This window comes from Siphateles boraxobius, unplaced genomic scaffold (genome assembly GCF_051911475.1).
Source record: "Siphateles boraxobius isolate OS27281-9 unplaced genomic scaffold, OSU_SipBor_1 77, whole genome shotgun sequence".
Lineage (NCBI taxonomy): Eukaryota > Metazoa > Chordata > Actinopteri > Cypriniformes > Leuciscidae > Siphateles > Siphateles boraxobius.
Window position 1 is genome coordinate 5,250,522 of NW_027509205.1, and position 14,604 is coordinate 5,265,125.

Here is a 14,604-nt window from a genome sequence, read left to right on the forward strand (position 1 = left end):
ATTGTCACAGTTTTCACAACATACAACTTACAAAGACATTACATTTTTTAAATTAAAAAACCACAGTGGAATAATTAAAAAAAAAAAAAAAAATTGTGTATGTATGTTTGTTAAAAGTCCTTGTGCTTGTGTTTTGTTTGTAAAGTCCATGTGTGTTTTCAAGAGTCTTTGTGGTGCTGTTGTTGTTAAAATATTTCAAAAACCATCTTTAGAGGATAAAAATCAATCATAAAATAAATATAAAATGCTAAAAAAGGAAGTCATCTTTTGTGCAGGACCGGGGTGAGTCCTTATCAAGATTTCCCTTCACTCCTGTCTCCGGAACAGGCAACCGGTCCAGCGCTTCCAGTGCCTAGCGGAGGTCCCCTCCCTCCGGCCCGCTGGCCCGCTGTTCCCGTAGCCGGCGTTGGTGAGGGTGCATCTAGGGGCGGCCAGGTACGGTGGTGGCCGGGACCTCTTTCGTGCGACCACAGCCCCCCCATCCGAATAACGACGTCCGGCGCCTCCTGCAGCGTTGATCTTACAAGTTGCTCGCACACGTGGAGGGGCACCGTAACGCGTTTCCCCACCAGCAGGTTTCTGGTAGTCCAGATGGCATCCTTGATATGGTTGAGGGTAAATTTTTTCGATGTCATCTCCTTCAAGCCCTGACCCACCCCCAGGATGGCGAGCTTGTATTCCATCCGGACCCCACCCGCTGGCAGGCACGGGAAAACTAGGGGGCTGGTCCTGGTCCACAGGTCCCGCGCAACACGGCATTCCCAGAGCAGATGCTGCACGGTCTCCGGGCAATTACACCCGGACCGTGGGCAGGTTGAGTCTTTGGCCATGCCTCTGGAGTGCATAACCGCCCTAACCGGGAGGATCTCATGGGCCACCATCCACGCTAAGTCCTTATGCCTGTTCCGGAGAGCAGGGTGGGCCTGAGATTGGACTCACTGATTCCCGATCCTGCACAGAAGAGACAAGAGCCTTGTGATTAGTTAAAACTGTGACATCTAAATCCTCTAAAACAAGCTTCTTTAAAAACTTCTTAATAAAACTGTATTCTTTGGGGAGGTTAAAAGACACAGGGGTCGTCAAATCAACTGGTAAAAGTTTTAAAAATCTTAAATAAGACCCCATCCAAAATCGTGCAAAGGCTGCGGTCTTGTTTTCTTTGGATGGGGTCACGGCGTATGTCAGGTGCAGGGCGGTAAAACGGCTGCCTAAAAACAGGTGGGGGTCTGGGAGGCCTTTGCCACCATTTTCTAGTCTTTTCTTGACCACCTCCCTCTTCAATCTTTCCCACTTGGACCCCCACAGGAAATAAAACACAGCCCTCTCTAGGTTCCTCAGGAATTTCCTAGGTGGGATAAAAACAGAACAAACAAGTGACATTAGAGGTAAAATGACGGCTTTAAAAATTAAAACTTTACCTTCCAAAGTCATCTGTCGTAGTCCCCAGAACCCCAGTCTTTTCCTAACTTTCCCTAGCAAGTCAGTCCAGTTTTCACGTCCACCCCCTTCCTTGTCAAATTTAACTCCTAAAATCTTAAAATCCGTGTCTTTAAAATCTATATCGAGTCCATCTGTGTTGGTCTCGTCCCACGGTCCGAAGAGCAGGGCCTCGGACTTGCTTCTGTTGAGTTTAGCGCCCGAGGCCCGACCGTACCAGTCAGTCAAGTCCATTGCTCTTCGTATGGATAAGATGTCCGTGGCTAAAAGAGTGATGTCGTCCATATATAAAACACACGTTGCTGTCAGTCCACCGGTCCCAGGTATGTCTAGTCCTTTTATCCATGTATCCCTTCTCAAGATCTGTGCCAGTGGCTCAATACAAGCCACATACAGAAGGGGAGATAAAGGACACCCCTGACGGACGCCGCTGTGGATATTTACAGCTTTGGAAAGATGCCCATTTACAAGAATTTTGCTGACCAAGCCCTTATACAGCAGTCCCACCCAAGCTATAAACCTCTCTGGAAAACCCATTTTTTGCAGTACCTGAAAGAGGTACTGGTGCGAGACCCGGTCAAAAGCTTTTTCGAAATCTAAATTTAGGGCCAAAAGCCGAATGTTTCTGTCTATCGCATAACAGATGGCATCTCTAATCAGAACTAGGCTGTCTGTTATCTTTCTTCTGGGCACAGCACAAGCTTGATCCGGGTGGATTACATCCTCTAAAACGGTCGACATACGTGTAGTTAAAACTTTACAAAAAAGGTGACCGGACTGACTTTTGGAGACCTATTACGCTTTTAAATTTTGATTGCAAACTTTTTAGTAAAGTAAAGAATCTATCCCTGTTCTAAAACTGTCCGGAAGTCTGTCAAGGGTCTCAAAGTCTTTAAAAATAGTCAGTAATTCGTGAGCTAAAATATCCCAAAAGGTAAGATAAAACTCCAGGGGGAGTCCATCTGCTCCTGGAGATTTACCCCTCTTAAAACCTTTGAGTGCTTTTTGGGTTTCTAAAATGGTAAAATCTTGGATTAAAAGCTCATTTGGACTATTTACTTTCTTGACTAAAAAATTTAAAACTTCCTTTAGAGTGGTTTCATGTACTTCTTTTGGACTATATAACTCCTGGTAAAAATGCTTAACCCCTTTTAAAATTGCATGTGTTGTTTTTACTTCCCTCCCTTCTACTTTTACACTGGTCATAGCCCCTCCCCTAGTTAATATCTTTTAAAAAGAAATACCTAGTACATTTTTCACCTTCTTCTATATCTCTCTCTTTACTTCTTAAAATAACCCCTTTACTTTGAAAACTGGATAAAACTGACATTTCTTTTTTGACCTCTTTCATTTCATAATTAAAATCAAAGCCATTGTTAAAAAGATTAAAATATCTTTGTAGTCTTTTTTGCAGCCCCATCATGTTTCTCTTTTCCCTATTCTTCTTGTCCCTTCCTACTTTCATAAAAAACTGTCTTGTCCGGTCCTTTACCATCTCCCACCACTGTGCATGTGTATCGTAAAAGTCTTGGAGGGTTTGCCATTGGCTGAACTGCTCCCTATATTCCTTTACTACATCCTCGTCTTCTAAAAGGGAGCAGTTCAGCTTCCACAGCCCTCCCCCTACCGTCACACCCGTGGGCAGTGAAAGGGTGGAAGACAGCATTAAGTGGTCAGAAAAGGAGAGGGGGGTAACTGTAGCATCGGTTGGCGGCCAATCTCTTGTAAAAATATAGTCGATGCGAGAGGCTCTGGAGCCGTCACTACTGAACCAAGTGTAGCCCTCCTCTCTTTGATGCACGTTTTTAAAACAGTCGACTAATTTAAAATCTCTCACTAAGGCCTGTAATAAAACCGTTGTCTTATCGACCTTAAAATCCTCTCCTACCCCCTTCCTATCTTTTTTTGATAAAACACAGTTAAAATCCCCTGCCACCACTAGGGGAGCCCTACCTAACATGTGGGACTGCAAGTCTTCTAAAAGCTCATACCTTTCATTTTTACCTGTAAAACCATACACATTAAGAACATTTAAATCTCTACTTAAAAAAGTCAGATTCGCTAAAAGAGCCCGCCCTTCCCTCACCACTGTGCTGCCCTTCACCAAGATATTAGGATTTTTAATTAAAATAGCAACACCGTCATTTTTATTTTGGTTTGATCCACTCCATATGGAGGGACCAGCATAGTTCCTCCATCTTGGTATACCTATTTAAAAAGGGCAAAGCACACTCTTGTATTAAAAACACATCTGATTTACAAGTATTTAAAAAGGATAAAATGCTCTGTGCTCGTATGGTGGACCTCACACTTCTTACATTAATGGTTGAGATGGTGAAGGCCATGAGCAGTAAAGTTAAAAAGGTATGAGACATTTAAAATAGAAGACAATAAAAGACTACAATAAAATCATTAAAATCATGTGATCTCTTGTTGCAATTGCCTTTCCCACCTCCCAGATGGACTGGGGTCAGGAAGGCAAATGCTTACCACCTCCGGGGCTACAGAGGAAACCTCTTGCAGCTCTTTCGGTGATGATGTTCTTAGCTTTACGTGCAAAAAGGATACCTCATTTGGGGAATCTAGGGGCCACATACGTTCCGGATCGGAACTATCCGAACGATGTGCTGCCCTAGGCTTTTTCTCCTCTGTATCAAACAGAGGAGATCCCGCAGGCCTTTTTTGCACCTGAGCATTTGGGAGTGAACGCACAGTTTCACTCCCACTCGTTTCTGAAAGCACACCTGGAACTGTTTCTAAAGAGGACACCGTTTCTTCCTCTGTGAAAGATAAGGAAGGAGAGGAGACAATTATGGCGGCTTTCAATTAATTGGTGGTGGCTTTCCTTTCAGTTTGAATGATTGACTCCGCCCCTGTGGCCGCCCCACTTCCTCCCTCTTGCCCAATCCCTGAGGTTGGCAGGAGATTTGAAATTCCCGCCAAAACCTCAGGGACCGCCTCCTCCTTCCTTTGTTTGGTGTGCTTGTGGGGCGGCCATTTTTAGCTTGTTGGCAAAACTTTTAGGGCAGTCTCTGTAGAGATGGGTTGATTCTCCACAAAGATTTCACTGCCTGCCATTGGTACATTTTTCAAAACTGTGACCAATTTCTTTACACTTCCCACATACTAATTCTTGGCATGCCTCGGCAAGATGCCCAACTCTTCCACATTTCCTACACAGCTTGGGCATCCCTTGATAGTGTATGTAGCCTCTGTTTTCTCCCAGCACAATCATAGAAGGCAGATGTTTCAGGCCCTGGTAGCCCCCAGCATCTTCCCATTGTTTGATGGGAATCCGCCAGGAGCAATTCCAAATGCCATCCTCATCTAGCACTTTGACAGGCTGACTTCTAACAGTGCAAAATCTACCCAGCCAGACAATCACAGTTTTAAGTGTGTTATCAGAAAGTTTCTCCACCGTGAACATGGAGAACTGGGCCTTAACAGTTTCAAACCTTTGCCAAAAATCATTAAGAAGGGAAGCAGTCTTGAAGCTCAAATCAAATCCCTTGTTTAGGGGCAGAGTCATCAAACAACTCAAGTCATCTGGCTTAAAATGTAAGGTCTTTTGGATCAGCTTCCTGGAAAAATCCATACGGGACATACCCAGGAGCTTCCCCTCAACCTCTCTGAATATAAAACGCACGCTGTGGTGCCTCCGCACGCCGGCACGGGCAGCCGACATGATGGAGGCACCGACAGCCTAAAAGGTTTAAAACTATACAATGAATAAATAAATGAATAAATAACTAGATAAAAGGATAAAAAAAGGTCTTACCTTAAATCTGTAAAAATCGAAAGCAGCAAATTCAGTTTACCTCCTGAAAGGTGTAGGTCCCGGGACACAAGTGATCACGAGCCAGGAAACCTCCAAGAGGCGATCGCAACTCCACCTGAGGACCAGATATTTGATCGTAGCCAAAAGGCCGAGAAGCGATGACACAATGACGCAGAGGCGGGGGAGCCGTCAAAGGCCACGCCCACCTGGGCCGTGGCGAGAGGGTCTAAAGGTCGCCAACAAACAAGCTCAGCTCACAGCAAACAAGCTCAGCTTGACTGTTGACACCGAAAATGGATCACAGCAGAGCGCACAACACGACACTTTGGAGTGCAACCTGGGATTTTGGACCAACAAACATTCTGCCCTAAAAGTGAGCGGGCAGACCAAAGCGTACGTCGTAGAGACTTGAAACTCTTGAGGGATGGTAGTACCCGCCCGGTCTACAACATCACCAAGGCTCGGCCCAATCGGCCCCAAGGTGGCGCTGCAGCGATCAGAAGTACGAAATGCCTCGTAACTCCTGAACCGTCCGTCGCAGACCCAAGTGTCTTACATCACCGGAATCCTTGGCTCGGGCCGAACAGGACGCACGCCTCGGATTCGATGGTTGCGCTGGCGAGATTTTCGGGTATTTGGGATTTTGTGAAAAAGCTACTTTTGCACACTAGTCCTAGGTCTTTCGCCCGATCTGACCCAAACCGGTGCAGAAAGATTCCCTGGAGTCTGATTGCCGACAGCGATGGGGAAAAAAGTCGGAATTTTGGTTCACGTTGGCGACGGGACGCCAAAACGTTGGGAGTGGGCGAGGCGGGCTTTACTTAAATGGCCATAACTCTCCAACGGAATGAGACAATTACACCCAAGTCGGTACACCTGTGCACGGGCTCAGCCTGTGCTCAGGTGAAAAGGGATGTGGCGACTGGCCACTTGGTGGCGCTGTAAACAGTAAAAACAACAACATGAATACGGCCATAGGCGACTGTATGTCACGTGATTTTTCACACATGCACAAGGTATTCATACCACATGATAGAACTCCTCATTCGGAACAACTTTGATTGGCAGCAGTCGTCCTAGAAGCAAAGCGTTGGTTGAATAATGGAGATTATTTGAAGAATGATGAAAAAAAACTAAAAAACAGCCCTACTTTTGCAGACTGGTCCTAGGTTGAGAGTTTTATATCTCTCGATCAACCACTGCAGTTCAATTCTCTGGACTTCCTAGGTCGTTAACTACCAGAAGAAGAGGAACTCGAACAATCTGCTCTTTTAACCAGCGTGTCCAGGGGAGAGCGCGAACGCAGTCCCCCACTACCATAAATTATGCAGTCGAGATTCCCACATTTGGGGAATTCGCAGGGGTCAGCACAACCGGAGTGCAATGGCCGAGCCTCGCCCTGGGTGAACCACCTTCCTGATCATGGTGTCTCCCCTGCCAGGTAAGTATGAATTCCCAGGCCTCCCGTCAGAGGCACCCTGTCCCTCTCCGCAATCCTCACCAACGGTCGGACAATCAAACACACACCTGATTCAACTCATTAGCTCATTCGTAAAAACTCCAAGAGATAAGAAAGAGACATCAAAAATCTGCAGCGTCGGGCTCTTTTGTTGTTGTTGTTGTTGTGGATGATGTTGTTTTCATGCTCCGGATCCATGAGCCAAAAGTCAATTTCATACGCGGTCACCGGATAGTGGGCGAATCAGATGTTAAACGAGATAAGAACAGAGTTGTTGTTTTTTTCCCCGTTTTTTTCCACCCGCTGGTAGGCACGGGAAAACCAGGGGACTGGTCCTGGTCCACAGGTCCCGCGCAGCACGGCACTCCCAGAGCAGATGCCGCACGGTCTCCGGGCAATTACACCCGGACCATGGGCAGAGTCTTTGGCCATGCCTCTGGAGTGCATAACCGCCCTGACCGGGAGGATCTCATGGGCCACCATCCACGCCAGGTCCTTGTGCCTGTTCCGGAGAGCGGGGTGGGCAGCATTCCTCCAAATTTGTTTGGCCTCGCCTAAAGTGAGGCCTGGAATTGGACTCACTGGTTCCCGGTCCTGCACAAGAGAGATGAGAGCCTTGTGGTCAGTTAAAACTGTGACATCTTGATTCTCTAAAACAAGTCTTTTTAAAAGGTTTTAATAAAACAGTATTCTTGTGGAAGGTTAAAAGACACTGGGCTAGTCAGATCAATAGGTAAAACTTTCAAACTTCGTAGGTACGACCCCATCCAAAATCTGACCATTGCTGCTGCTTTGTTTTCTCTGGAGGGGTTCGTTGCATATTTAAAATGCAGTGCTGTGAATCTACTCGCTAAAAACAGATAAGGGTCAGGGAGGCCTTTCCCTCCATTCTCCTTCCTCTTCTTCACAACTTCTCATTGCAGGCGCTCCCATTTTGACCCCCAGAAAAAGTAAAACACTGCCCTCTCGACCGTCAGGAGGAAAAACCTTGGTGGCCTAAAAACAGAGCAAAGCAATAAAAACAAGGGTAAGATCACAGCTTTATAAATTAAAATCTTCCCTTCCAATGTCAGCGTCCGTAATCTCCAAAAGCCCAGTCGTTGCCTTACTTTCCCTACCATTTCTGTCCAATTTCCTTGTCCACCCCCCTCTTTATCAAACTTTACTCCTAAAATCCTAATGTCTGTTTCCTTAAAATTCACATCTAGTCCTGTCGTGTCTATGTTGCCCCAGGGTCCAAAAAGCTGGGCCTCAGACTTATTTCGGTTAAGTTTTGCTCCAGAGGCTCGCCCGTATTGGTCAGTCAGGTCAAGTGCTCTCTGGACTGATAAAAGGTCAGTTGTTAAAATTGCCACATCATCCATGTATAAAACACATTTTAAGTCCGTCAGTCCTTTTGTACCTGGAATTCTCAGTCCTTTGACCCATTGGTCCCTTCTCAAGAGCTGTGCCAGTGGTTCAATGCAAGCCACATACAGGAGCGGAGATAACGGACACCCTTGACGGACGCCACTGCATACAGTTACTGCTTTTGTCAAGTGCCCATTTATAAGAATTCTACTGGTTATGTCTTTATACAGCATCCCCACCCACTTTAAGAACATCCCTGGCAGCCCCAATTTTTCCTGAAACAGGTACTGGTGCGAGACTCAGTCAAATGCTTTCTCAAAGTCTAAATTTAGCACTATTAGCCGATTGTTTCTGTCTCTCGCGAAACAGATTGCGTCTCTTATCAAAAACAGGCTGTCAGTGATCTTCCTCCCTGGCACAGCGCACGCTTGATCCGGGTGGATCACGTCCTCTAAAATCCTTGACATACGACTAGCTAAAAGTTTACTAAAAATTTTGCAGTCAACATTTAAAAGGGTGATTGGTCTCCAATTTTTTAAGTCTGCTTTGTCTCCTTTCTTGTGTATGAGTGACACTGTCCCTGATCTAAAACTGTCTGGTAGTATGTCCAGTCTGTCAAACTCTTTAAAAACGGCCAATAGATTGTGTGCTAAAATGTCCCAGAATGCTTCATAAAATTCCAGGGGAAATCCATCCATCCCTGGAGACTTCCCCTTTTTAAAACCCTTTCTACATTCCGTCAACTCGAGAACCGTAAAATCTTGTGTTAAAAAAGCACACTCCTTATTGATTTTTCTTTCTAAAAGGCTTAACATTTCTCTTACTGCATCATCTTGTACTACTTTTTCATTGTATAATTCTGAAAAGAAATGTTCGACTTCCTTTAAAATTCCCTCTGTATCTTTCACTTCTTCCCCACCTGTTTTTAATTTTGTTATTCCCCCACCTTTTGCTATAACCTTCTTGAAAAAAATACCGTGTACATTTTTCACCTTCTTCCAACTCTTGTTCTCTACTTCTAAGTATTACTCCTTTATTTATTTCTTGTTCATAAGCAGACATTTCTCTTTTAATTTCGTTTATTTCTTGGCTAAAATCAAGACCATTATTTAAAAAATTTAAATATCGTTGTAACCTCTTTTGCAGCCCCACGATGTGCCTCTTTTCCTTTTGTTTCTTCTCTTTGCCCTTCTTTCTAAAAAACAACTGTGTCCTACCCTTCACCATTTCCCACCACAGTGCTTGTGAGTCAAAGAAGTCCTGGAGAGTCTGTCATTGGCTAAACTGCTCCCTGTATTCTTTGACTATCTCCTCATCCTGCAACAGGGAGCAGTTTAGTTTCCAAATCCCTCTGCCTACTGTCACGTCCGTGGTTAGTGAAAGGGTGCAGGATAGCATTGCGTGATCTGAAAAATAAAGGGGAGTCAATCTAGCATCAGTTGGCGGGCAGTCACGTGTAAACATATAATCAATGCGCGAAGCTTTGGTGCCATCACCACTGATCCAGGTGAAGCCCTCCTCTCTTGGATGCAGACTTTTAAAACAGTCAACTAGTTTAAAATCTCTAACTAAGTTTTGCAGTAAAACTGACGTTTTGTCCACTCTAAAATCATCCCCTGCTCTTTTCCTATCTGCTCTAGTTAAAACACAGTTAAAATCCCCTGCTCTTTTCCTATCTGCTCTAGTTAAAACACAGTTAAAATCCCCTGCTACTACCAGAGGAACCCTCCCGAGCATGTGGGGCTGCAAATCCTCTAAAAGCTCATACCTTTCGTTTTTCCCTGTAAAACCATACACATTACACACTTTAAAATCTCGTCCTAAAAAAGTCATGTTTACTAAAAGTGCCCGTCCATCCCTCACCACTGTGCTGCCCTTTACCAAGATATTTGGATTTTTAATCAGTATAGCGACCCCATCATTCCGATTAAAATTTGACCCACTCCACATTGAGGGTCCAGAGGTCCACATCTCTTCCCATTTCCTATACTGAGTTAAAAAAGGCAAAGTACACTCTTGTAATAAAAACACGTCTGAGTTGCATGATTTTAGGAAGGTAAAAATGCTCTGTGCTCGAGACGTGGACCTCACACTTCTCACATTTATAGTCGAGATTGTGAGGGCCATGAGCAGTATAAAAAGGAAAGGCATGAAACTTAAAATATACATTTTAAAAGGTTACAACTTTTTTTTTAAAAATCATAAAATTTCCTGTGCCTCATGCCTCTCCCTTCTCTCATGGGGACTGGGTTCAGGAGGGCAAGAGCTTGACACCTCCGGAAGCACAGAGTTGAACTCTTGTGACTCTTTCGGTGTCGATGTTCTTAGCTTAAAATGCAGAAAAGAAACTTCATTTGGGGATTCTGAGGGCCACACACGGTCTAGATCTTCGGTGGAGGAACTATCTAGCCGATACGTAGCCCTCAATCTTTTCTCCACTGCTATACACAGGGGAGATCCCGCAGTTCTTTTCTGCACTTGAGCATTTGGGAGTGAAAAGTCAGTTTCACTCCCACTGGAGGGCATACTCACCTCCGAGACAGTTTTGAGGGAGGAAACCGTTTCCTCCTCTCCGTCTTCTGTTTCCTTTCCTTTGACTTGCCCGGGAGTGGTTTCCTCCCCCTTTTCTGTTTCCATCCGTGACTCCGCCCCTGTGGCCGCCCCACTTCCTCCTTCCTGACCAATCCCTGAGGCTGGCTGGGAATTTGAAATTTCCGCCAAAACCTCAGGGATCACCTCCTCCTCCCTTTGTTCTTTTCTTTGTTCTGTTTGTGGGGCGGCCATTTTGTTGCCTTTAAGCTTGTTGGCAAAAATTTTTGGACAATCTCTGTAGAGATGGGATGACTCCCCACAGAGGTTGCACTTTCTGCCATTTTGGCACTCTTCAAAGGTGTGCCCAATCTCTCTATACTTTCTGCAAATTATTTCCTGACATGCCTCGGCGAGGTGTCCAAGTTTACCACACTTGCGGCATAGCTTGGGCATCCCTTGGTAATGAATGTAGCCTCTATTCTCCGCCAACACAATCATTGATGGTATTTGACTCAGGCCATGGTAGCTGTTGGGATCTGCCCATTGTTGGATGGGCACTCTCCACGCACAGCTCCAGATACCGTCTTCGTCTAAAACCTTGACCGGTTGTCCGCGAATAGAGCAGTATCTTGCCAACCATACTACAATATCTTCTCCACTCACAGTTTCATTAAACATCCTGACAATCACAACGTTCAGTGAATTATCAGTCAGTTTTTCCACTGTGAACATGGAGAAATTGGCTTTGCATGTTTCAAAACGAGACCAGAAAGTATTCAGCAGAGAAGCGGATGCAAAACTTACATCAAAACCCCGATTTTGGGGCAGAGTCAGTAAACAGTTTATGTCGGATGCCTTGAAACCTAGAGCCTGTTGGATGTGCTTCCGTGAAAAGTCCAATCTGGAACAAGTCAGGAGAGTACCATCCTCTTTAGTCTTGAAATTAAAACGCACGCTGTGGTGCCTCCTCACGCCGGCACGAGCAGCCGACATGTTGGAGGCACCACCAGCCCGCTGCGGCTAAAAACTCAACAATAAATATACAATAAATAAGTTAAAACCTGCTTACCTTAAAAACCAGAAGATTCCTCGTAAAACGAGTCGTCACCTAAAAGCCGCTTGTCAATATACCTCCTGAAGGGTGTGGGTCCCGTGTGACAAGCAACACACGAGACCAAAAGGTCCAACAAGAGGCGATCGCTGTCTCACAACGTCCGGCCAGACCACTTGATCTTAGCCAAAAGGCCGAGAAGCGTTGACACAATGACGCCGAGGCGGGGGAGCCGTTAAAGGCCACGCCCACCTGGGCCGTGGCGAGAGGGTCTAAAGGTCGCCAACAAACAAGCTCACTCCTTTAATCCATTTGTCCCTTCTCAAGATTTGTGCCAGTGGCTCAATGCAGGCCACATACAGGAGGGGAGATAAAGGACACCCCTGACGGACGCCGCTGTAGATATTTACAGCTTTGGTAAGATGCCCGTTAACTACAATTCTACTGACCAGACTGTTGTACAGCAGTCCCACCCAGGCTATAAACCTCCCTGGAAACCCCATTTTTTCCAGTACCTTAAAAAGGAACTGGTGCGAGATGCGGTCGAATGCCTTTTCAAAGTCTAAATTTAGGACTACTAGCTGAATGTTTCTGTCTCTCGCGTAACAGATGGCATCTCTAATCAGTACCAGGCTGTCCGTGATCTTCCTTCCGGGCACGGCGCATGCTTGATCCGGGTGGATTACGTCTGCTAAAACTGTCGACATACGTGTGGCTAAAATTTTGCTAAAAAGTTTGCAATCAACGTTTAAAAGAGTGATGGGTCGCCAATTCTTTAAGTCAGTCTTGTCGCCCTTCTTGTGTAGTAGTGTCACTATCCCTATTCTAAAGCTGTCTGGAAGTCTGTTCAGGGTGTCAAATTCTTTAAAAACGGTCAGTAAGTCATGTGCTAAAACGTCCCAAAAGGTCAAGTAAAATTCAAGTGGAAGTCCGTCTAGTCCTGGGGACTTTCCCCGCTTAAAACCTTTGAGAGCTTTTTGTATTTCTAAAATTGTAAAATCCTGTCTTAAAAGTGCACATTGACTCTGGAGCTTTTTGTCTAAAAAATTTAAAACTTCCATCAAGCTGTCTTCGTGTACTTCTTTTTGGTCATATAAATCCCTGTAAAAGTTTTCCACCCCTCTTAAAATCTCTTCCGTTTCATTTACTACCCTCCCATCTGATTTCAAATTTGTCATAGCCCCTCCCCTCGTTATAATCTTCTTAAAAAAATATCTTGTACACTTTTCACCTTCTTCAATCTCTTGTTCTCTACTCCTTAAAATTACACCTTTACTTTGAATTTGGGCTAAAACTGACATTTCTTGTTTTACTGCTTTTATTTCTTCACTAAAATCAAACCCAATATTTAAAAGATTAAAATACCTCTGCAGTCGTTTTTGCAACCCCATCATGCATCTATTTTCTTTTTTCTTTTTATCTTTTCCTATTTTCTTAAAAACAGTCTCGTCCTTTCCTTCACCATTTCCCACCACTGTGCCCGTGAGTCATATAAGTCTTGGAGGGTCGGCCATCGGTTGAACTGCTCTCTGTATTCTCTAACAACCTCCTCATCCTCCAACAGAGAGCAGTTCAACTTCCACAGCCCTTCTCCTACTGTCACACCCGAGGGCAGTGAAAGGGTGCAGGATAGCATCATGTGGTAAGAAAAGAAGAGGGGGGATCATGTAGCATCGGTTGGCGAGCAGTCCCTTGTAAAAATGTAGTCGATCCGAGAGGCCCTGGTGCCGTCACCACTGAACCAGGTGAAGCCCTCCTCTCTATGATGCAATGTTTTAAAACAGTCGACTAAGTTAAAATCTCGGACAAAATTTTGCAATAAAACTGATGTTTTGTCAATTTTAAAATCCTCTCCTACCCTCCTTCTGTCCTTTTTTGATAATACACAATTAAAATCCCCTGCTACCACTAGGGGAGCCCTGCCTAGCATGTGGGGTTGCAAGTCCTCTAAAAGCTCATATCTTTCATTTTTTTCCGTAAAACCATAGACATTAAGAACGTCAAAATCCTTATCTAAGAAAGTCAAGTTTGCTAAAATTGCTCGCCCATCCCTTACCACCGTGCTGCCCTTCACCAAGATGTTTGGATTGTTAATTAAAATAGCAACACCGTCATTTTTGTTAAAATTGGACCCACTCCAGATAGAAGGTCCTGGGGTCCAAAGCTCCTCCCACTTCCTGTAATTCAGTAAAAACGGCAAGGCACATTCTTGCAATAAAAACACATCTGACTTAATGGATTTTAAAAAGGATAAAACGCTCTGTGCTCGTAAATTGCTCCTCACACTTCTCACATTTATTGTAGAGATAGTGAGGGCCATGAGCAGTGTAGTTAAAAGAATATGAACTTTTTAAAAGAAGACTAATAAAAGACATACAGAGGCATCTTTAAAATTATGTTACATCTTGTTTCTCATGCCTCTCCTTTCTCCCATTGGGACTGGGTTCAGGAGGGCAAGAGCTTGACACCTCCGGAACCACAGAGCTGAACTCTTGCGGCTCTTTTGGTGTCGATGTTCTTAGCTTAAAATGCAGAAAGGAAACTTCATTAGGGGATTCTGAGGGCCACATCCGGTCTAGATCTTCCAGGGAGGAACTATCTAGCCGATGCGTTGCCCTCAGTCTTTTCTCCGCTGCTACACACAGGGGAGATCCCGCAGTTCTCTTCTGCACTTGAGCATTTGGGAGTGAAAAGTCAGTTTCACTCCCACTGGAGGACATACTCACCTCCGAGACGGTGTTGAGGGAGGAAACCGTTTCCTCCTCTCCATCTTCGATTTCATTTTCATTGTCTTGTCTGAGAGTGGTTTCCTCCCCCTGTTCCTTTTCAATCTGTGACTCCGCCCCTGTGGCCGCCCCACTTCTTATTTCCTGGCCAATCCCTGAGGCTGGCTGGGAATTTGAAATTCCCGCCAAAACCTCAGGGATCGCCTCCTCCTCCCTTTGTTCTTTTGTTTGCTCTACTTGTGGGGCGGCCATTTTGTTGCCTTTGAGTTTG

At 45.0% G+C, this 14,604-nt stretch overlaps 1 non-coding gene across 1 annotated transcript; it reads right to left on the reverse strand.

Moving 5' to 3' along the window:
- Nucleotides 1–6,500: 6,500 nt before the first annotated feature.
- On the reverse strand, nt 6,501–6,664 carry LOC143726615 (U1 spliceosomal RNA). Its single transcript, XR_013198855.1, has one exon. It is a non-coding gene; the product is annotated as a U1 spliceosomal RNA (small nuclear RNA).
- Nucleotides 6,665–14,604: the final 7,940 nt, after the last annotated feature.